The following is a 25,393-nucleotide window of genomic DNA, read 5'->3' as shown; positions in this document are numbered from 1 at the left end:
GCCTTCAAGAGCTTTTGAGGCATTCATAGTTGTTATGACATATTCAGAAGAAAAAAGAAGAAAAAAAAAAAATAGGTGTTGCATTAATCAATAAGGCAGAAGATCAACATCCCCTCCATAAAATGAGGAAACATATCTTCTTTTGTAATGCGCTCTGAGATCTGATGATGAAAGATAGCTATAGATGATGAGTGTGGAGGAAACAAGCAAGTGAAATTATTTGACTGTTGTTATCCGAGATCTTTTCAGCTTGGCACACCTGCTTCATATTTTTTAACCTTAAAATCATGTGACAGATTTATATTTCTTACCTAAGATGTATTTTTATATATGTACTATTTCAACAATACTTAAAGAAATAAAAATATCTCTGGCTTCAAATGAGAATGTTCTTTCTTTCAATATCTTTATTAAAAAGTTAAAATATTTAAAAATTAACCTGATAACCCTATTATTAGTTAATTAAGAGCTCACAATGAACACACTGACAACAAATAGCAACATACAGTGTTTTGCTTATTCCAAGGCTGTATAGAATCATAGAATCATTTAGGTTGGAAAGGACCTTTAAGATCGAGTCCAACCGTTAACCTAACACTGTCAAGGCCACCACTAAAATCACGTCCCTAGGTACTACTATTAAAAGTTATACACTTTTTGCACATGTATATAGAGTTGTGTCTTAACTAGAACAATATTACTAAAACATCTGAGAACTGGAAAAGCACCAAGACATCACCATTCTCTTCTTAGACTATTGTCAACATTTACGAAGTATTCAGAAAGCAGCAGTTCAGTTGCAAATATTAGCTAAGCCAAGATAATATAAAGTTGTTTCTCTAGATACTAGAAACCGGTATTTGCAGTGACCCCTAAGGGGATTCTGCTTCACCCATATCACTCTGAGAGAGAACCTGGTTTTCCCACTGCATCCAGCGCAACTTTAAAAGGAACAGAATAAAGAAATATTTCAATTATGCAAAAAAAGTATGCTTCCTTTACCAGCAATGAAGCATAAAACAAGCACTATGCCCACGAAGCAGCAACTACATGAGAGGAAATGATGGGAGATCTAATTAACATAAATTTTGAAAGTGTCTGAGAACACGGGGAAAAGAAAAATAAAAGGAAACATGTAAGACCCTATTAAAAAAAAATACACAATCAAAACCATATAGATTGGTATTAGGCTAGTATTAGGGAACAAAAGGTCTAGGCTCTATTTACAATTTAGGTACAAGGAGGTATAGTTAATATTCTTGCTTTGAGATCTTCTGAAAAAGTAAACGAAGGACATTGCCTAGCTTCTGTTTTACTCATTAATTCACTCTTCAGAGATGTATTGGTGTAAAGTAAGAATAAATCAGTGTAAGAGTGCCTATTACAGTCCTAAGCAGCAGCACTTGAATTCAAGAGATGAGAACTGGACTGGATAATACCACGAAGAGGGGAAGAGAATCACTGAAGGTTAATAATGAAAAAAATAGAAAAAATTAAACAGTCACAATAACTTTCATATTTATGCATGCTGATCTAACTTTGAACAGCTGTGGCAATGTAATTCGCACCAACAGCGACAAATTCTTGACTCTCTGTACATCTTTCACACCATCTCCTGGTTTTTTATTCTTGTTTCTTCAAGTCACAGACACCAATAGCAGGGAACAGCTACTGCAAGCCACCCAGTAACAGATGCAGGAGAGAGGGGGAATTAATAATAATATTAAAAATAATAAATAATAAAAAATAATAATAATCTTTTGACCAACTCAAAAGATTCCCTTGGATCTACTGCAGAAGACAACCACACAGTATAATGAAATCAGAACTTTAAACCCATTTAAAATACTTCACAAGATACACCAAAAAAAAACCCCCAAACAAACCCACAAACAAGAAAAGGAGTTTACAGTATAAAGCACCATAAAGACTATGAAGATACTTTTCATAGCACAGTTTGAACACCTTTCAGCTGGGCCGGCTGCTCTGCTTTGCAGGCAGCGTGAACCTCCAGTGCTGTTTCACACGCAGAGCCTTTCAACAGCCTCCTCTTGGCAGCTAGTACAGAACTGCCGGTACAATGTAAATTCACACCTTAACATAGTGTACAGTAAATTTATTCATACACAAATCCTAAAAGCAAGATAATTTACTCTGTTTGAAAAACAGTTATCCACATCGTCAGTGTGTATTCAAAAGGGAATTAGTGTAATCTGAATTCACACACTAACTCCCGAGCACTCCTCTCCTAACGTGCATAGGTGCAGCATTTCTTATTCTTCGTTCAGCAGCATTTCTTGATCTGTGTCTCAGAGATCTGAAGAGATCATGATCTAATGGTTCCTTCTAACTTTAAACTACATTATGATATGCATTTGCAGCAAACCCAACGAGCCACTGTAATTCCACTATGTACTTAATAAATATTTAAAGTCAAAAGGTAATTTAGTCATAATACATAGGGCATTTTCTGCAAAAGGCAGAATTCTAAATTAAATAATTCATTCCATATAAATGTACCCATAAAAGGCTATATGCAACACCAGCTCATATTAAAAGCACCAGTTCAATCACACATTCCCCTACAGAGCTGCAAAAAAATGAAAGACTGATTAAACGAGTTATATTGCACAATCACCCAGATAAGATCCAAAATCGTGTTTCTATCACTAAACTTATATCCACCATAGAAATATTTTTCACTGATGAAAAGATACAAGATTAAAGCATTTTCCCACATTTGCCTGAAGAACTCAAGCACTTAAGTGTATATATATAGATCTTTCATAGTTGTAGGAAATCGGTTTAATACTGTAAATACATGTTACATTTTATTAAAATAGGTGTGATTACATGAATATATTAGCTTAAGTTCAATAGTATACCTTACCTACATATATATATATACACACACACATCATGTCTTCTATAATGACAGTGACAACCCACATAATCATACATACAGATCTACCAGCCTATTTCAAAATATCAATTATTTGCTTTGTACGTTCAGCCTGCTTGAGAAGTGGATCGAGCATCAATGATTATGTTTTTTAAGCTCATTGTGTGGGGTTTTCTGTTCATTCATTTGTTTTTTGTTTGCTTTGTTTTTCAAGTTATAATCACTATTACTTCCAGAGGATGTCAGAAAGGAAAGAAGAGCAACACATTAGCCTCAAACTTTGCCCCAATGCTGTTTTGCCAGTATTGACAGGCCAGATAACACCAACTAAGTGAGTAAACAAATCTATTTTAATTTCATGCTCAATTAAAAACACGGTGGGTTGCCCAGACTGAGAAGGGTGCAGAAAATTTAAAAAAAAAAATTCCTAATTTTAAAGAATTTTTAAGGGCAAACTATCTATGTAAACTATTACATAACTGCATTGCAAAGAAAGAAACAACGCAATACCTACTTAATGGCTGATATGCACACAAGAACTTCAAAAACTAACTTGACATCTGTTACAGAAGCAAATCTACCTGCTGGAGTAAAAAATGCATATGTCATCAGGTGCCCAAAAAATAAAGCACTTCAGACATCATGTCATTTGTTTAGTTGCAACATATTATAAGCAGCTTTTATTAAATAAACTGAAAACATGGAGTTTGTTGCTGGCTCTCTTTCATTTAATTTTTCCCTTTCCTACACATAATAAATGAGATAAATACTTCTGTATGTTCCACATCCCCCACACATTTGTTTTTCCTTTCTCTTCTCTCTGGCTCTGTTCTCAACAATTTCTTGCTCTTCTGCTTCGCAAGGTTTTCCATCCTGTGTCTTCTATTCCCTTTCTTTTCCCAGTTCTGTTCATATCCTCTCTCTTCCCCCCCACAATTCCCTAGGTATTCTTTCTCAATTATCCCTGCAATCTCTCCGTTACACAACTAGGAAGGGAGAGATTCCCTTACAAAACTTCTTTTCACAACTAGGACAGTTTTACTACATTCTTAAGAACTAATGCTAATATGAAAAACTAAGAATATTGGCCCTAGATAATGATGCGCTGGAAAACAAATTTGTAGGTTCTAACTACGAAGGGAAAGGAAAGGGAAAGTCGCTGGAATTCTAAGAAAAAGAACAGAGAAACATGAAAAAAAGACCTTATTTTCATTGCTCTGTTCCTACAACCCTCTGGGACTTGTGAAAGATGTGTGCTGCAAGTGTGGAGACTTGCACACTTGCAGCCTGCCTGCCACAGCCTACCAGTATTTTTTTTATTCTTCTCCACAGTAAACTACTGCACCGCCTGACTCTGCATTTATAGTTAGAGAGCAAAACTGACCTGATAATTGACAGCTGTACCGGTGCCCACAATGTTACATTAAAATCAGCACCCATACAAGAAAGAGTGTCTGTAAGCTGAGCATCACTGCAGCAGTTAGCATGCAGGTCATCGTTTCAAGCCTTCCTTTCCAACTATGCTGTCTAGAAACACTCCTTTACTCTTGTTAGCTTAAACTGTGAAGATGCTGACCTAGCACGAGGCCAGGATTGCATTCTGCCCATCAGAATCAGGTGGGTTTCCAACCATGCAATGGAGCATCAAAGTTGAATTTCTCAATTGGGTAACTTCTGCTTGCTGGATTCATCAATGTCCCTCCTATATTTCCTTCTCACTATCCCGCTGCCACAATTCCTCTCTAAAAATGAGGGCCATCTTCTTCGTGAAATCTTGATTAGATGTTCTCACAGCAGTGAGACCAGGATTATGATCCTGTTTCTCCCTTACAGCACTTAACTTTCAGTAGTTTCTCCAGGTTTCAAATACGGTGCCTCTGATGTAGCAAAACAGTGTATCAGACAAATTCATTAAAAATATTCTAATATAAGGTAATTATAACCAAAAATATGTGGAACTGTTGTTGGCAATGCTCGGAAATTCACGCATCTCTGCCGATAACAGCCTTCATCAGCAGCCAAGTCTTCCCCAGCCCAAAGCTCCCTTCTCCCCCAAGCACCAAAAACCCAAGGCTGTTACCACACACAGAACCCACTGCACCAACGCTTCTGTGAAGACATTGAGGTTGTCAACTACTGACATGAAACCAAAGGAATAGTAAAATGGAAATGCAGAGAACCATACATTGCCTACTCTATTTCTCCCACACAGAGAGATAAACTTCACTCTTACAACAAGTAGCAGTCTATGGCATAAAAAAAGCCACTGTAAAATTAGCCAGAATTTGAGGCTTCAAGTTGTAGCAGCATTAGCTGCTGATCAAAATGCCCTCCTCCCAACAGAAAGCAATGCTCCACCAAACAGCCACAATTACTACTAGAGCGAGGAGGATGGTAAAAAGTATGTTAATGCTGAAAAAGGCAAGGCTACAAGTAGCGTGTTTAGTTCTGGTAGTGTTAAATAATGAGACTGTGAATGAAAAAAATAGGATCTACATTTAGGTTTCTCTTTATTTCCCTGCTGGCCTGAGTCAAATATGCTATCTCTGGGGAAATGTTCACAGATACCTTTTATGTACACCAGCTCCAATATTCACAGTTCTATTGATCTGCAAGTGTAAAGTGGGTTTTTTAAAACTACTTATTTTTGTCTTGCTTTGAACTGACAGTTCTTAAAATTGGCACTTATGCACCCATATCCACGTACACACACATTCAAATAATAGCAGCTACATGACTAAATGCAGAAGCGGGCTACCTAGTCTTCTGAATTTTATCCCGATAACACAAAATCAGCAGGCTGTTAGCTAAACCAGCAGTAACTAAGTAAAAAGAACAAAGGACCCCTTTGCAATGTTTTAAAGAACTTTAAAAAAAAAACCACAACCACCCACTATGCATTTTAAACACCGTAAGAATTGCATCTGGAATCTAGATTCTCAGGTGTCAGTTTTATGGAACCTGTTGAGATTCCCAAAACACAGAAAGAAAGAAGATACAAATTTATTTTAGTCATTTGTGAAATCTCAGCTATAATACGCCAACTCCTAATTACAAGTCTGACATGGTAATTAATTTAAACACAGAATAACCCATAACCTTTTCACTGTTCAGTGATTACTAGCAAGATGTTTCTACTGTGACTATAAACTCTAGAATTCTCTGAAAACACGAACTTTAATCCCCTGGAAATGACCAGCATGTGTCATCTCATTACTTAGCGCATTTCTGGCAAGAACAAAATTTATTGCTAAAAGGATAAATAAGGAAAGGGGACAGCAATGGAGACTTACATCACATAAGTCTCAAATTAACTAATACCCCTGTGAATACCGGCATGCCTGGGATCCAAAGCATGTCTAGTCAGGCCCATTTCTCCAAGTCTTTCTTAATTTGGTCTCCAAACAAAAAGAAAGGTTTATATTTCTACAGCACTTGGAATCAATAGAACCTAACTGAAATGAAAGTCAACAACAGTTAAATGAATTAGGAAAAAAAAGTATAGGAAAAAATCTTTGGACACAGTATAATAACCTCTAATTTCCCTACAACAGGAAAACATGTTTGTGCTTGTTCGTTTCCACAAACTTTTCTAGAGGCATCACTTCTCCTTCATTCCACTGTTTTAAAACTCCCCACGGAGTCTCAAAGTTAAGAGTAACAACACTTCTTTCCCTGCCAGTGTTACCTGGGACAAAACTCAGTTAAAAACCTGTAGTTCTTATCCTTCAACCACTAATTTCCCTCTACAGGGATTTTTTTTAAATACGTTTTTCTCATTTTAGAGGTTATGCAATTTGTTCTCTGTTTAGTATTGGTGTGTATTTTCTCTTTGCTTAAGTTTTTAATTGAAAAAAGCATCTTTATTAGGGAGAGCTCCCATGTTCTCTGTTATTAGACGAGAATGCTGGTACCATACAATGAAAATTTCTGCTATGAAAGTAGTTAAGTGTATGCCTTTAAGCTATATGAATTTGAAAACCAAATTAAAATGTTTTCTGGAATGACTACCTCTTACTTGATTATAAGTCATCATTTTATTATTTGAAAAACAACACAATCAGAAGCGGTCACTAGTACAACCTTATTCATTCTGAACAAAACCAGACAGAAAGCAACAGGAGTTTACATTACTGGCACCCTTAAAAGTATTTGTCAGCACTACTAAAAAAGGTATTTAAAAAGACCTTCCTGACAGATGCATTTCAAACACAGTGCATTCAGAAGCCTAAAAAAATGCTTTAGTTTTTACCTTTTATGTTTTAATACACCCTGGAATATCTTCTCTAGATAAACTTTCTCTCTTGTATAAAACTATTGCGCTAACATACTGAAAAATTTTTAAAGCTCATGTTTTACAAGTTCATAGAACGCAGAGAGATTGTGGAATCTCCCGCCCCCATCCTTAAAAAGACTCAAAACTCAACGGGACAAGGCCCTGGGCAACACGATCTAGCTTTGAAGTTAGTTCTCTCTGGGCTGAGCAGCAGGTTGGGCTGGACAATCTACAGAAGCTTCTTCCTACTTTAATTGTTCTGTGACTCTAATCCCTTCCAAAAGGAGCTGAAAAGAAACTGCAGCACATAAATGCAAAGCATTACAACCAATCTCTTAAAAAAAAAAAAAAAAAAGAGAAAAAAAAAGATCTGTTGCTTTTACCTATGTGGGGTATCGAGCAGGAAAGGATTTCCTCAAGTCCACATCTCCATTTCATAGTCTCTTAAAAGCTGTTAGAACAGCAATATTCATTCTCTGAGGTGGAGAAAATAAGTGTGGACCAAAGCTGTGTTACTACTGCTCCTCCTCTTGGTTTCTAGTCCTGCCTCTTGTAGGCAAAAGTCTGTCAAGAAACATCCAAGGAAAAGCTGACAGCAAGAACCTCATAGTCAAGACTGATTTAGCAGGTAGTGGTATTTCCTGGCTCCCTTGTCTACCTCCATGAGGCTGCCTTTGAAGATTACAGAAATACAGTTAAACCAAGCACCAATGCCATAGAGTGAAAGCCACAGTCCCCAAAAGTCAATCAAGACTAAATCTCTCTCTTTTTAGGTCTATATGCTAATTCCTCTGGCATCAGATTCTACCTGCCACTGTTCAAAAGCAAGTGACGTGTGAAGTACCCATCTACTCAATGCAGTGTTCCTCATAATGAGAACATTTCTCATTTACAATTTTTCCCTATTAACTTCTGGTAACATACTATTCATATATAACCAATTTGGCATGAACAAAGTTGTACATTGCACGCATTTTTGTTTGATTTAGTACACTAATTTTTTTAAGGATTCTTCAACACCTTTAATAAGTGATTTACAGAATGGGCTGCTATACAGCTATAGCTAGGAGCCGCTGTACACCACTTCTTCCAAACAGCATCCAGCCCTTTATGCAGAGTGCAGAGAAAAACAATTTCACTCACACTTACACACTTACTATGTAGTAGACAGACACTAGAAACAAAAATTTAAGTTTAGAACTTAACTTTTAAAAAATACAAATAAAAAAATAAAACCAGACGTTCTTCACCAGTGATGCTTTTACTTTTTGCATTTAGTCAGCAAAACAAAACTAATGCTTCTTATTACTTTTTGACTTCATAAGCAAATATGTATTTCCCAACACCATCGGATTTTGCATGCAAACACTACAGGAAAATGTTTTAATAGATAAACTATGGTCATGAAGATATTTTTCAGTCTGCTAACTTTCTTTTAATTATGAAACTGCTTAAGGTTATCACTGTTTTCTTTTTAAGAACAAGCAGAGTCTACTACTTAGATCTAAGTTCTTAACTGTGTCCTTTAAAATGTTTGCACAACCTAAGTATGTAAAAATACAATGGAGTTACACAGGTTTTAGCATACAAGGTCAAACCACCACATTTTCAAGTGCTGCACGCTGCCTCTGGCAGAAACCATTAACTAGAATTTCAGAAAATAAAATACCCATAATGCATCTAACTAGTTTTGTAGAGTTTTTCAGTGCACTTTAGAAAAACAATCGTGCCATCAACAAGTCTAAACTACTGCAGGTAATACAGTTAGGCATTATTAAAAGTTCTTAGTCTTTAACAAGAGCACTCTTAATCAATAAAAATGTCAAAGCCAAATCGGTTTTGCTTCTTTCTTCTACTTGATCATACCAACTCGGAAATTCCCTATGCTACAAATTACCACTTCTAATCCCTTTCCTATAAAGTCCCTCTTCCTTTACAGGGAGGGTCAAGGTGAAACGCTTGTGATGTATAGCTGAAGCCTTGCGGTTCCCTATCTACCAAGCCCTCCAGACAAGAAAACTGGTGCATATGAATCAAATACAAGCAACACTAATGCATTAATGACTGACATGTGGCAGAGACAGACACACAGATGCAGCTTGACATTAATGGAGAGATTTGCCTGTGGTCATGCACATGGAAGGGGGGGGGGGGGGAGGGAGAATAGACCCACCTGCCTCATGTTTTAACCTGAGTATGAAATCAAATGTCAGACAACATTAATTAGATGCCTAGAGTTTTATTCTTTTTCTGTTGATAGAAAAAGCACATTTCCATAATGCGAGGAAGCATTTATGTGGATAGCAAATCAGGTTGACATTGAGGGAAGGTTTACTTTATTGTGAATGCTAGCTGTGTGGTGCTTGTCAGTGCAATTACTTTCTACTCAAGTGGTTTGCTTTTTAACATTTTATTATCTTAACAATAAAAACCCTGGAAGCAATAATTATTTATTATGCTAATTCTTTAGCTTCTTTATTATGAATTTCTGCCAGACCATTAAAACTTGCTGTTTCCCAGGAATAAACCAGATTTATTAATATTCTGCCAATTAAGAAAAAAAAAGAGAGAAGGCAAAAACAATCTCTGTACTGGTAATTAGTTACTAACCAGTCAATTTGTACACTTATCAGCTTCCCCCCAAGTTCTATTTTCATTTATTCAATACCCAACATTTGTAACATCATTCTGATTGAAAACAACTTCAAAACACTAAGTCCACTGCAGCATTTTTCATAAATAATGATTTAAGCAGTCTGAGAGGCAGCAGGGCTTTAGACCACTCTGAAAATGCACTATACTCAAGGACTGCATTTTAATTATGGAAACCTTTTAGAACATCCCTGTTTTATTAACAGTAAGTGAAAGACTATAAACAAGGCTTCAGTATGCACCACTTCTTCTCAATCCTGCCTAAAGCCCTCAAGGGAAAACAGCTTCAATGTGCTTTCATTTCTCCCCCCAAGCATTCTCATCTCTGAATGCCTCTTCTCACCAGCTTTAAAATTCATTTAACATAACAACCACACAGTTATGCTTTTTTCTCTCCCCTCCCTTTTTTTTTTTTTTTTCAAATATACAAGTGTTCCCTCCTTTAGGAATAAACACCAAGGCCACAGCTCTCAAACTCCCACAGCATAAATGCAATATAGGAAACCATAAGCAAGTCTACATAGAAAAGCATTGCAACTAAATGTACCTTGAAAAGCTCTTAGTTTGCAATGCTTTTATAAAGCCTCATGTCCATGCACAAACTGTCCCTACATTTCACGCAGTGACAGTGGTAGTAATCCCTGGAAAACTTCTAGAACAAATTCCCTAGCTCAAAGCTTAGCTCCCCCTGAGCCGGTACAGCACTAGCTTCCTCTGCGGCAAAGATGCAATGCTTTCAGGTTTGTCAGCGCAGCCCTCCCAGCTTCAAGGAACAATACCAACTCCCATGCTGTCATGCACAAGATCAGAGCCAGGTTTCTCCGTTGCTCTCTGCTTCTGAAACAGCTTTCTCCTGTACCTCCCACTGGGAGGTTCTGCCCGTGGCAACAGAAAGTTCCCTATTAATGTGTAATATATACCATAATTAGCACTGTAAAGCAGGTAGCTATCTCACAACTGTCCTCCCATCCCTGCCCTCATAATCACAAAACTTTATTTATGGGGGAGGGGCAGGAAGAAAAAAAACCCACACAACTTATTCAAAGCCCCGACTATTCATCCTGACTTGAATCACTGGTATGCCATTGCCCACTGGATGGGCACAACGTAACAGGGGACAAATAATTTGCTCTTTAAGCACCTGTAAGTCTCCCTCTTCTCCGATACCTACAATCCAAACCAGACAACTGTGCTGCTCCCATCACTGAAGGAACAGATGTAGAAAGGAAGCAGGTATCAAAAGAGGGAAGGAAGGAACTTAAAAGTAAACTCTTGCTATGGAGCAGTAGTAGGAAGAAGTAAGCTTTGCTGGAGTGGATGCTCTGTAAAAAGAGAGAATAGGTTGTGGATGAAGCAACTTTTGCCCAGAGATCTCAAAACTTAAGTCCAGGCTCTATGGTACCAAGGTGGGACCATTCTGATCAAGATTAATGACATGGACCAGTTGTAGACTAGGGTGTAATCCAGATGGGCACATGGTTACTGAGTTCAGGACAAATTTTGTTAAAACTATGACTCCTTGTTATGGAAGCGCCCTACCTCTCATGTACTCTCCCAGCGTCATCAGCTGCTTGTGTTGAAGGTTCGGAAGGCATATTTACTAAAACTCATATACTCTGAAATTTTATTTCTATTCCAGTTCGTTAAGTAGATAAAGTCATCACATGGAGGACAGACGTAGAAATACACAGAGACCTTCGTGACCCCCAAACTCCCCAACTACTCCACACCTGTAGTTCTCATGGCCCCCTGCTACTTACTGGAACCTACTTTTCTCCCAGCCTCAAGAAGCTAAAAAACAGCAGCAAAAACTTCAGTAGAGGTAGTTTTTTTGCACCTAATTATCAGTTTATTATCAAAGCAGGCACCATGTCTCAAATGCTTTGAAGAGCACCAAAGAGAATACAAAAATTCAAAATGCTACCATTTGAAGACACGAGATCCATATTCCATTCCCTATAGCCAAGAATAGTATAACAATACATTCAAGCATAGAAGTTCTCCAAAATCAATTAACAGGCCACTTAATTATTTTATATCAGTAGTTGCAGCTGAAAAGGAAGCTGTTATACACAGTGCTACCACCCGTAAAAGATACAAGGCATGACTCAATGCTCTGTTTTCTGTTGTACTACCTCCAGTAAAAGACACTTGTACTTAATAGTGATGTGAAATAATGCTGACCCTTCTGATTTGCTCTTCCCATTTTCTATGGGAACCTGGCCTCTTGTACAAAAAGAACACAAAAACAACCATGGGAATGCTACCGATATTCAGTTACCGCTTCTCATCCTAAGGCAAAAAACAAAATCAAACAAATGCCACAAATAAATAAAACCAATCAAGGCCAGACTAAGAAAGTTACCAAGACTATTTAACAAAAATCAGAGTAGAGAGACACACTTCATAAAGCACTTTTTAAGCACAGAGTCTAGAGATGGAGGAAAAGATGGCAAGTGGGCAGGGATGTGGATATAGAGGGTCTTGGCAGCCTAGTCTGTCCTCTCCTGCTAACACACACCTAAGTGAGTCAGAAACAGCATCTGCCTGGTCAACCTACAAACCAGTGTCAAGACAAGGGAACAGCAAGATAACCAGTTTCCTGGATAACATCCACCTGTGCTTTACCCACCAGAAAGCAAGGCCAGGGGTGCAGGGGTGTATGAAATCCTCTCTCACAAGGGGCTAGAGCTCTCAGGATGGGCACGCAGCAACTGACTTGCCTTTTTAAATACATACACAGCATACTGCCGTCCCTCCCAGGACATCAGGTTAGGCCTGTAAGGTTTATAATGTTAATGCAGCCTTTCTAACAAAGTATGTGCCTCAATGGCCTGCATTATTCTCTACTACAGAAGAAGTAGCTTGATTTGGTACAATCATTACATTCCTAGCCATGCCTCTCACAAAGTATGCAAAAACTCTGAAGTTCTGTCATCCCTGGATCCCAAAATTATTTCATCTGCAAATCTAAGCCAGTGCCAGTTGCAGTTGTTACCAAGAGGTAGATAAGGTAAATTGTGAGTTTCAGCATGATTGCCCCCCTTCAGTGCTCTTAAACTTTGGTCTCAAGATATACTGCATTTGAATAAGTAAACGCTAGAATTTTTTTTAAAAACATACAAAAACTCCCTCAAAAACTATTCACCTACCAAAATACTTTAACAAGCACGATAATCAATTTGGGAGCTACACAGAAACCCCTAACAAATACAGGCTTCTACAGACACACCTGAAGACAATTAGCTCTTGGCAATGACTTTTGGCTGCTCTACTCACAGTAACATAATAAATACGCAGCGTGTAGGCTGAGAGAACCAATGCACATGGAACAGAAGAATGCAGAAGCCTCTGAATTTTCTCTCTCAGGACAGACACGGAATTTTTTATTAATACACTCTACAAAGTATATTACTAAATGGGATGCAGAAACAGAAAAAGCTCTTTAAAAATATAAGATGATGTGACACAAGCTATGTATCCTATTATTTTCAGTTATTGTCCATGCATTTCAAATGGCACTAATTTACGGCAGTAAAAAGCAAAGCCATTAAGTACATACAGGGCCCTGATAGTTTCAGGTGTAGAATAAGAATAGTTTCTCGCAACAGCTTAGAGTGCTGTTGCGTATAGAGTAACGTGCATAGAGTAAAACTTGATACCATTGCAATTCTATCTCGTGTATACACAGGAAAACGCATGGAGCAGCTGTGAATATTTTCTCTTAAAGAAAATGAATTACCACGGGTGCAATATTCCTGTATCAAAGGCACAATAGTTCACAGCCATCTTCCACATCAACATAAAAATTTATTTCAAGTGATGTCAAAATCCATTAAGTCCCACTTTGTTTGTCTATTCCTGATCCACTGCTGGAGGCAATCAGCTCCATCTCCCACCGGGCTGCATTAGCAGGCTGACTCCAGAGCAAAGTCAGAGTGGGGAGCATGAACCACCTCTGAAAATAGTCTCAGTTGACCCAGCTAGATTTGCACAGAAACAGATGAGGAGTGCTCATGAAATCTAGCAGCACAGCTGAGCGATAAGGGAAGTATCCTCCATCTCTAGGTGGCTAGTGAACATCTTTGGAAATAAAAATCTAACTCAAGTGATTTGTTGAAGTTAAGAGTTCATCTACCTGAACTCTTACAGGAATATACCTCTTGCAAACTCATTATATAACTGCAGCCATTTTAAAGCTTTTGCACGATCTCAACAATTCCCACATAGCTGAACCTCCACACAGTGTGTGTACACAAGATCAGAGTAACCCTTTTATATTCCCAATCATGGCCTCACCTCAGCTAAACACAGAATCTTACTGCTTTCAGATAACTGAGACCCTGCTTGGAAATCTTCAACCACTCTCAAAGTCACCCTGCTTTTCAAACTTACGATTCCGTCGATACTGTAGAAGGCAGCAAAAGAAATCAGTTGCAGTCTCAGAGCTATGCAGCTGTGAAGAAGAGACACCAGTAAAACTTGCTCCTGTCATTAAAAGAGAGGAGACAGAACCCAACCAGTATTCAGCTTCCCAAAGCTCTGTGATGTAATTCTACACAAAAGGTTTAATAAGGTTAAGACTCATAATACAATTAGTAATTTAGCTCACAAATTAGACTATCTATTAACACTCCAGCAGAGAAATCAGCCATATGAGGATTAAGAAGAAATCTTCTGCTCTCAATACGGAGTGAGAACTTGAATGCTTTAATAGACCACTTCAGCTTCTGCACAGAACATATATTGCATTGTACAGAATGACGTGAGCATGGCCAGCATCCTGCTCATATATTGAACTTTCATCAATAGGAACCATGTTAATAATCTGCACAGTAAGTACAGAGTGGGAACTTTTGAGCTCATCTTAAAGCACAATTTTAACTGGTAAAAATACATACTGATAGCACAGAATACACTGGATATGCATTTATAGGCATTAGAAGTGCACATAAAAACAAGGGCCAAAATTAACATGTCAGCGTGCACAAAACACAGGTTAGCCCAAGGTATGGATATTATACAACATTTAACCACAGGATTTGCATAAAGAAACAACCATTTTCTAAATCTTTGCATACAGCATTTATTCTGTATCTATTAAGAAAGGAAGCAGACGTACGCAATACAAGATCCTGCATCTTCTCCCCGTAAACAATGCTGAAAATATTTAGGAAAGAGCTGATACCTCTAGCATACCACTTAGTGGCATTTTGTCCATGCAGAAAAAATATTCCAGATGAATTTTCAAAAGCAGGCTGAATAGGCAAAAAACACTCTACTTATTACCAAGGAACTAAAATTTCAATTGCTGTGTCCAAAAACTGCGGTTCCCATTTCCAGAAAACTATAGGTGTACTATACGTTTCTACAAAACGCTGATATTGGTGTGTTCATGCTGACTTGTGTTAACACCTGATTTACTTGCAATTATTGTGTCAACAGGAACTTTCCGTAATTACTTTAATAGTACACCCAAACCGACTGTAGTCATCTTTAGGTTTTGAGTTTGTGTTTGTATAAATAGTGCCAGTATTACTAATTCTTTTTAGCTTGAAAAACAAACAAAAAATCTTCATCAGTTTACTTCACACTCTAGTAAAATCCATTCACACCCAAATAATATTATGAATAACGTCCATCTGGTCTGAAATCTAGATCTGGCCACAGTATCTCATTTTCCACTAGCACTGCCTGCTGTTCCTATCAAGTGTTCAGTGTGACTGCACTCAATGCAAAGTAAGACTTAAACTTCACTCGCTTACAGTACTTACTCATAAGCACATGCTTTGCTGGCATGTGTGTTGGCACATGCACGGGACCATTTTGATCTTATTTGTCTCCGGAAAACAAAACAAAAAAACAAAAACAAAACCAACAAAAACAACCTAACTTGTTATGAATAATACTCAGGCAGTCAGGAATTGTAACCCCAAGTTTCTGTCATAGCCCCCCCCCAGAGGCTCTGGGTCTTTCAAAATGTGCACATAGATGTCCAAACTGTACAGGCAACAGCGTGGCCCATGGCACCACAGGACATCCTAAATCAGAGCTACCATCCTCCAGTCTCAGCTCCGTCACAGCTGCCCAAAGGATGGAGATGGCAGAGGAAGGCACAAATGATTTGCGATTTGTGGAACATGGTGATGAGGAGCAGACATGAACAGAGAAAAGCAGGTGGAGAGAGCACAGGAGGCGGCAGGTAAGCAATATATTCTTAAAGGTGGCCTGGTGGTTAACAGCTTTGTTAAATATCTATGTTATTTGCTATGGAATAGACGGTACTACAGTGCAATTTTAGATGGAACTCAAAGCAGGTAAGAACCCTCCCTCTTACTGTGCTCAAAATTCCAGAGTACACAGCTCTAGCAGATTACTATAATTGGCCAATTCTTTCTTTTATTGCTAGACCACTGCGTAGAGTCAAAGCACTGAAATCATGTGAATGGGGCTGCTGGTGATGTCAGGTATTTACTCAATGCCACTTTCAAGCATACAGATCTGATTTTTTTTTGCAGTTCTGCTCCCAAAGGTCCGGAAATACACATCATCTAATTCTGGCAGACAAGCCAGAACTAATTTTTCACTGCCACAAATCTACCATGGCGCTCTGCAGTTTGTGAAGACTTTAACAGAGCCAGTTCTAGAAAAGTGTGATTTCTCACTCACAGTGAGTGGTTCCCAAACTGTGGTTTGCAAAACTCCTGTGATCCACCCACTACGAGCATTGATTTGAAGCAAACAAGCCTGTCGGATACTACTTCACTGAGGCAGATTTACCGTAGACCAATTCAGGAAGCCGCGAGTTTATATTAATTTTGAAACCGAGATCTTCAAAAATACAGACCGTTTTCATTACAAAGTCTTTGAGTTTGGGCTACACATCAGCAACTGATGCCATTTTTGCAACGAATGCAACAGAACCGATGGCCACGCAATAACTTTCAAAATACAAGCTTCCATGTTGCAGCCTAACCTGCGACCCATTGCATGTAACCAAAACCTCCAAAGTCGTTCCTGGCTGATGCCAGAATGCGTCCACAGCTGCTTTCTATTTCCATTCATCACTGAGTCATAACAGGTATCTCTTCCAAAATAAGTATTTAGACTTCCAAAGACTGTATCTGTTTCTCTGTAGAAATCAGAGAAAGAATTTCAGAAGCAGCAGACAAAGCATGCACAGTTTATGTTCCCTAATTTCCCTTGAAGCAACCTTGGCAATACAGACAGACCAAGCCCAGACAGCCTGCATCTGAACTTCTCAGCCTGAATATATGCAATACCTAAGCTCCACCCCGACTCCCAACACAAAATTACTCTCTGTACTTCAAGACTCCAAGTCCACTATACGACAAAGGAAGGTACAGGCGAACAGGGCTGAAGCACACATTCAGCAATGGATCTGCCCGTGAATCGGCTCACAAGCAGAGCAGTATGTTTGTCTATGGTTGAAAATAGAACACAAGTAGCTGAGGAATATTATTCTTAAGGGGTTATTTCCATAGCATTTCCCTGCATGGATAATCTTATGCTAGATACTGTACTTCAACTTAAAGAACATTTTAAGGCTTTTTATGTTCACACCTTTTTGTGGTTGTGTAAAGTTTTTAATGTGGGTAACATTTAACTCCCCAATATTCAGGATGCAAAGAAGTAAGCGGACAAACTGATTTTCTGTTAAGCAACTGTACATGTAAAGATCCAGCTGTGAAGCTTCTGCGAGACTTGTTTAAAAACCCCAATCCATGTCTGCCGTTGCTGCACGGCTGCTGCAGTTTTTTATTTGCCAAGAGTGTATTTCAACTTGTCTTGGGCTCCTGGGCCCTAAGCAATTTCAATGCATATTTGCTCTAAAGGGTGTGTGCTTGTCTCAAACACACTTAAATAAATAAAACAGTCAAACCCCGGTGTTTTCCAAATCCCCAAATGAAAATGCTAGGCTAATTCTCAGAAATCCCGTACTAGCCTAGATTTATGTAGGCAATTCTAACAACAATTCTTAAAGTAAAAATAAATAAAACACACCTCATGAACTTTACGCGTGGTCTTCAATCCATGTGCTTTGCTGTCACTATGAACAGAAGGTAGTAATGCTGGGCAATATACAGGCTTCCATTTCACATTTTCAATCTCTAAGGTTTTAAATAAATATTAACTTTAATTGTGTTTTGGTTTTGTTGGTTTCCTGTGACACTCACAGACCTAACCCCAAACGGTTGCTTTCATATTTAGAAAGTTGCTTGCAAAGGTTTTCTCCTGAGCTAGGACTGAATCAAGATGACATCTCTCAGACACAGTAAAGAGGGCATCAACTGCACGGTGTCTTAAAATTATTACTGGGACAACAATTTATCTTACATAACTGAGAAATTACTTCAGTAATAGCTGTCTCTGCAGAAGCTGAAAAACAGCTTAAGCGATGCGTTATGTAAAGTGCTTATATTAAAGTGTTGAATGCAGTGATTTGTAAAATAATCTTCATCTACTCGGCAGAATTCAGAAGAGGTAACATTAAAGGAAAAAGGGCTATAGCAATTCTTAGTCATTAACATAAGAACTACCCCACTGAGTACTATAGTTCCTGGAAATGTCCACAACTGTCTCTATCTCCTAAACATGTGACAGTATTTAAGCACATTGTTGAGTTTCTAGGGAAAACTGAAGTTAGAGGTTGTGACAAGTGGCTGCTGTAGATTTTCTCTAAATACGCTGGGGTGTTCTGAACTGTCGCTTATTTTTTTCTTTTATGGAAATTTAGCAGATCTCTCAACCATGAAAAATATCCTACTGGTCAAAACTAAACACAAACCCACAAAAAGAACAGAAAAGCCTGGCTATGAAGATCGTCACCCATGTCACAGTCAAATGCCAGAGCACAGACTTAAATCCAGGTCTCCCACACCTATGCAGAAGTTCTGATCACTAAGCAACTGACTATCACAACAGGAGTTAAAATATGTATCTGTCTTTTTCATGCTGTGCTCCAGTGGTATGATTCATGTTAGGCTATGTCATCCCAACGTGGAACCAGAAAAATCTCCAGGCTCAGAAAGTTCCACTGAGAAAATCATTTCCTGGTTAAAATTATATGACACATCTTAAAACAGTTAAGTAAAAGAGGTCTTACGCTATCAAAATAGTAATAAGTTCCAAAAATTGTAATGACCAGAACACTGTTGATTCTGAATTATATTGGTTGATAGAAACATCACTGTAATTACAATAGATTATATGTAGTCCTATACAGATATGCAAACAGTGTTAAACCTTGAAACAAATCTATTTCCTCACAAGTTTCTACCAAGCCTGTGAGCATACTCTGAACAGGCTGTAGACTTGTTAGGAAACATTAGACTTCTCGCAGTGATTTTATTTACTAGAAGGATGAAAGAGGGAGTAAGTAATAATGAATCTTTTCTTTGCAAAGGAAACAAATATACAAATCACAGAAGAAGAGACAGCAACTATACCAAACAACCACAGAGAAAACAATTATGTCTGATCTGGGGCCTAACACAGTTCATCGAGATGGCAATTGACTCGCGTGTTTGTTTTCAGCTGTTAGCTGAACTGTTTGTTGCAACAGCAAAAAGCCATGAATGTGAAAATGGCAGAAGTGAGATGAACAGGAGTTTCCATGCAGGTAGAGGACAATGTGAATGCCTTTAGGAAATCTCAGCCTCTGCTTGAGATATAACCTGGTAATATTCTTTTTTCAAAACTGGAGATCTGTTTTCTCTACATGCCCTCAAACTATGTAGACTTGATAAACAAAACTTTAAGATGTGCATGTAGATGACCATTTTTTGATCATAAATTACTGTATCAGCGATAGTAGAATTATTAAGCACCAGCTCCCAAAATAAGGAATTGTTTGACCTTAGAGGGAGAAGGGGGGGGGGGGGGGGAGAATACAACCCACTGCAACCACCCCTGCTGTGAGTACGCCATGAAAAATGCAAGTCTGCTAAAGGGTAATAATTCCTCAACTTTTTAAGACACAGACATACAAATTAGTGCATAGCTTACAAGTATATACACAAGTATAGAAGTGCACGTCATGGATGGAAATGATTTACACAGTCTAGTCTATATTCACCAGAAAAACAAACGTGAAAAGCCCTCTATTCATTTACCTATAAGAACAACTCTATTATGAAAACCTCAAGACATTACTGGTCCACTATCCGTCCACCTGAAAGTGCACAGAAACTCCCGTAATATCCTCCTCAATTTTATGTTAGAATCTCATCAGCACAACTAAACAGTTCTTTCATCTGATCAGCCTACCTTTATGCACTACAGAATTAAAACAAAGGGCCACAGAGAACAATATTCTATCCGGTACATTACTTTCAAAAATAAAAAGTCTAAACAACAGTTGATTTTAGAGTTAAGGATAAAAGAGGCAAAAGGATGCAAGGTAATAAAGCACGATCTTTCTGAAAACTTCCCCAAAATAAGTGTGCTGTAAACCTCAAAAAAAAACCCAAACAAACCAAACCAAACCAAACAAAAACCCAAACAAACAAAAACCCAACACAACCAAAAAAAACAACTGCTTTAATACAGGCATGTGATGCTCTATTTCATTCTCCTAGAAGATGAAGAGCTAAAGTGATGAAAGAGGTAATTAGCTGCTAGTTATTCCAGAGCAAAAACACATTTCTTGTGATTAACAAAACAGTGCTGTAGAAGATATTTGTCATAGCTTAACATTGAAGAAGATTTAAAAAAAAAAAGGGGGGGGGGGGGAGGCCAATCTACCCCTCAAAAAGTCCTACTGTAACCAAAACTTACTGCTCTCTAAATCAGGGCAGATTGCATATGGCAGGGGGAGAGGGAAAACAAACACACTCATAAGCAAAATGTTGGTTTTACATCATTCCACAGAAAAAAATTAAAGATTCATTAACATCATTACACTTAATCATATGTGTAAAGATAATCAAGTATTGCTATGTAAAGCTGTCAGAAGACATATTCGAGCCTTGAATATATTACTAAAGACAAACATGTTCAAAACTAAGATGACAAAAATAAGAAAATGTGAATAATTATAAATCCATTTCTGTTTTCCAGATGTAATTGAGCTGCCTTTAGCATTTCAGCTTTTTGTCTAGAACGTCTTCTCTTCCAGTAAGGTTCATCATTTCTCACTCTTCCAGAAAATGTTATACCTTCCTTCCCACCTTTCCCCCCAACCACCCCAATTCTAACCTGTTTTCAGAACTCCCTCCTGCTAATAAAGCCACGGTTTTGTCTGAACAAATGTGGTCATTACTTTGTTTCCTACCATTGCTCCTTTTGTGGCAAAGGGTCAGACACTTCTGGCTGAGACATTTCTTTCCTATTCCCTGCAGCTACTGAGCATGAGTATGTGCTAGAGGCATAAATACACCTTTATTTTTACTGTTATTACTCTCAGAAATCTGGGCACAAAAATGTCTTTTTAGAGCATATGTGGGGACTTAGCCTTTATACCTCCTCGTAATATTAATGGATGTCACACGGCTTAAAAACCAACACAACACATTATTCCAAAAATCAGTACAGAATTCCACTGACAGCAACATCATTTCTGAAAATAGTTATTTTGAACGGAACAGAAAGCTTCTTAATAGGTTGTGAGAAGACATATACTACACACGCTTAAGCTTTTCTTTAAGACAAGGATCAATCAAGATGGTTAAGATATAACCTGATCAGATCTCTATAGCAATAACCCTTGCATTTAAACCACTAGGAAAGTACTGACAATTTCTTTTTAATTTCATCTATTTTATTATGTATTTTTGTAATTTTAGAGCATTCATTCATCCTTCTGTTGCACACTAACACTGATACCGAAATCAGCCTTTTCGAAAGGAATTAGAAGTTCACTTGTATTGTAATCAAACTGGTGCAAACAAGCCACCAATGCATTAAAATTCTCTAGGTCACAAAAAGCCATCATTATTTTCACACCTCCCCAGCTCCAAATACACCTACATTCTCATAAAGCCCAGTTTACAGCCCTTCCTCTTTCTATGCTTAGAAGAGTGGATTTAGAGATGCAGCTACACCTAGTGATCACCAGCAGATCACAGCAGGCAAAACTCATGATGACACTACAAAAATCAGAAAGAAGTATGGGAACATAGTGGGGTGAAAAAAGTGACACGGTAAAATTTATTGCTAGACTTTTTTTTTTTCCCCCTACACATATGACCATATGCTCCAAATTGGTTTTGGTTTCTTGAAACCCTTTTTAATACATTGATAATATTACACATTAAATCAGAAATACAGATATGGAAATTATCAGCAAAATCAAATGAAATAAAAAGGGCTCTCTCAATTTTTCCTACAGAAACTGAGCAGGTAATTAAGCTGCATTCACACATCAACAAACAATTTATTCCTGAGAAAATTTTCAGAACAACTTCTTTACATAAGAGTCATAAACGTGAGCTGAAGAGTTCATAAAAGCACATCATTTTCTGGGGAAACATCTTTAAAACTTAGTGATGTAGCTACCTCAAATAAGTGTTTGACAGCGATACTAACGAGCTTTAAACACAAGAGATCTCCCTCTCAAATGGGATTTCCTTTAGCATAAAGTTGCAACATGTGAAATACAGGATCAGTTCACAGGTCCTGACCCCACAGCATCACTGGACTTTGTTCTATCAAGTCTACACCTATTACCTTCCCCCAGCTGAATCTAACGATGCGAACTGAACGGATTGTCTCAGCAGTAATGTGGAACACTGACCTAGCCACTGGCAACTAGGCTGTTTGACACATCCGCTGACCATCTAAGTGTATGAGCGAGCACACACGAAACATAAACGTCTCCACATTTTTTCAGGTCAGACTCAAATGACATTAGTGAGGTGGAGTTCAGAAGCTTACTCGCTCTATCCTAACATGTTTTGTGATTTGCCTGAGGATTTGGTCTCTCTAGCTGTCAATCTAGCAACTTCTGTGAGCAATAAATATATTACTTTTTTCATAAATTATATGCCGCTATATTGTTGCAGGACTCTGTCTTCCTCGTGGATTCTGACAATTGCTAAATCATGAGACCAAATAAACATCACAGGATTTTTTTCCCCAGTGTTATTATATCCTTGTAATATTTTGTAGGATTTATTTTTATTTTCTGATGAGGTTTCATTACTAACTTTTGACACCAGAACAAGACCAGAATAGCTAAATAAGTAAATCCAAAAATTCAACCCACATACCTACCACACAGTTTCTTTTTTGACAAACTGTGCCACTTCCAAAGCTCAGACTCTCATTTTTACCTGAAGCATTCTAAAGTACATCCCATTTTACAGGGTAACACAAACTTTATTTCATCTGTTTCTAACTGTCAAAAGTTTAAAAAAAAAAAGTAGAAGAAAAAAAAAAGAGACATATTTAGAAGCCAATTCTTCCAACATGTTTCTATTAATTTGCTGAAGTATTTTAAATGTGAATACTCTTAGGTGGAAAACACAAATCAAGTCATTCACCTGACAGCGAGAAGTTTGGTTTGAGAATCTTCCCCCAAAGCTCTCACTGTTTAGCACTATGAACTTTAACTGGAACAGTTTTGTTGATGAGCAGACAACTGTGTCAGCCACTAATAAAGCTGCATTTTCACCAGCATATGTTACTTCCCTTAGGAAGTGCAGGGATACGGACTTGATGGATGGGTGGTGAGGAAGGAAAGCAGGTGGAATAAGCCATGCAAGCAAAAGCAGGATTTGTTAAAATGAGATATAACCACACTTGGAGCTCTTTGCTGGTAAAGTGATCAGAATAGCTATTAAAGACTTCCAAACAGAGATCCTGAATACTCTGAGAAATCTCTTTAAACACAGTTAATTACACCAGAAACTTTTTATTTTCTATACATTGCTCCGATTGCCAGGAGCTTCATTTCAGCGGGGATAGGACCTATGAAGACTTAACCTATATTCTTTCTTTTCATCTTCCCTCTCTGCAGTCACCCAACATCGACATCATCACAGTGGCTTTCAACGTCAGCGTGTCAAAACTTCTTCCTTACATCTGTTTTTGGAAAACGTGATTCTTGTTTTTAAAGTGCCTACATTCAAAAATTAAATAGATAAATATAAGTCACAACATCTATTCAGAATGCAAGTTTTTGTATTTTTAATCCATGAAATAGCTTGAGGACCACTATTCTTTGTGTAAAACCTTTTCTAGTCACTAGGAAAAGCAATTTTCAATTTTTGTCCAGCACTTTTCCTCCTCTTCTTCTCCTCATAATTGCCACTAGTCCTGGTGCAAAGTTCATTATGAGTGGTCTCCTACAAGCACTTTTAGTCAGTCCGTCCATCCGTCCATATCTCTCTCTCACTGCAATAGGACTCATCCCTTCTCAGAGAAAAACTAAAACTTTTAAAACCAGTACCATAAAAAGAGTGTGTTAATATACAACCTTGTCACTTTCCATAGCAAAAGAGAATATAACAGCCTAATAATAGCCCTCCCTCGGTCAGATTCAGGTTATAAGCAAGAAGCACCAATTTCAGAATTCAGGCTGTGTGCAAATTTACATCTATCTGAACACGATGCCTTCATAAAAACAGTTTCTGAGTTCTATTACACATCTCCTTGCCTTCAATTTCAGCTCCCCATTTTGGTATTTGACAGAACTCATCCAGACCCTTCATTTTATAGAATATAATATTTAGGCTTACCATGTCCCTTCTAACTTTCCACATCTCTATGTTTGACCTAAATCTCTTACAGGAGTGGGTTGCTTTCCCTAGCCTGAATAATCTACCAAGGAGATGGAAGAAGGAACAAGTGGAGTCAGGTGGCATTTCATATGACAGGAACACCACGTTTCAGGAACTTTCGTAACATTAGCATTCAGTCTTCTCATGGGACCACTTAATAACATTTATGTTAAAATTATAAACAAAAACAGCTAAATTATGTGTGTGACAGCTTCTCAGAAAGAAACTAAAAAAAAAAAAAAAAACAAATAGCGCAAACCCAAAACTACTCCTGCAGAAAGATCCCAGGTGCTTTTAAAAACTTAAGACAAGCAGCATTGTCCATTTACAACAGTGTTTTCAGTAACATCTCTTCAATTCAAATTCTTGAGACCATTTGCGTCTTGAACTGATGAATCCAGAATTTTAAATTCTTTAGTTAAAGACTCAGAGAAAATCTCATTCTTATTAACTGTTAAGCTGCTTTGAAAAGATTACTTGAAAGCTTCCAGGCCTTAAAAAGCCAAGATCTGATCTTTCAGTAAGATTATTTTCTAAATAAGAAACTCAAATAAAAACAATAGCTGACGGTAATGTTAGAACCAATCTCTGTAAAACAAATCAGTAATCTTAGAAACAGGTAAAAATAAAAATGGAACTATAAATGCTAAAGATTACTTAACTCACCCACTGCTATTCTTTGCTTAGAACATGTGTGGAGTTCATTTTGTTTCTTTTTTCTTTGCTTGTTTTTAAACTTTTTATAGGTTAGTCATATAACTCCCATCTGCAACAAGGGACAGCTATTACAAAAGATAGCTACCCAACTCAAGGACGGAT

The 25,393-nt window shown here is 37.8% G+C and overlaps 1 protein-coding gene across 10 annotated transcripts in view; it reads right to left on the bottom strand.

Moving 5' to 3' along the window:
• The window catches only part of PTPRM (protein tyrosine phosphatase receptor type M), a 499,983-nt gene that overhangs the window by 471,686 nt on the left and 2,904 nt on the right, over nt 1-25,393 (bottom strand). The gene's annotated exons all lie outside the window — the stretch shown is intronic.

Source organism: Nipponia nippon, unplaced genomic scaffold, assembly GCF_047370975.1.
Source record: "Nipponia nippon isolate SJK-2023a ecotype South Korea unplaced genomic scaffold, ASM4737097v1 scaffold_1, whole genome shotgun sequence".
NCBI lineage: Eukaryota > Metazoa > Chordata > Aves > Pelecaniformes > Threskiornithidae > Nipponia > Nipponia nippon.
Note: the sequence above shows the minus strand (reverse complement) of the source record. Positions and strands in the feature narration are given on the sequence as shown.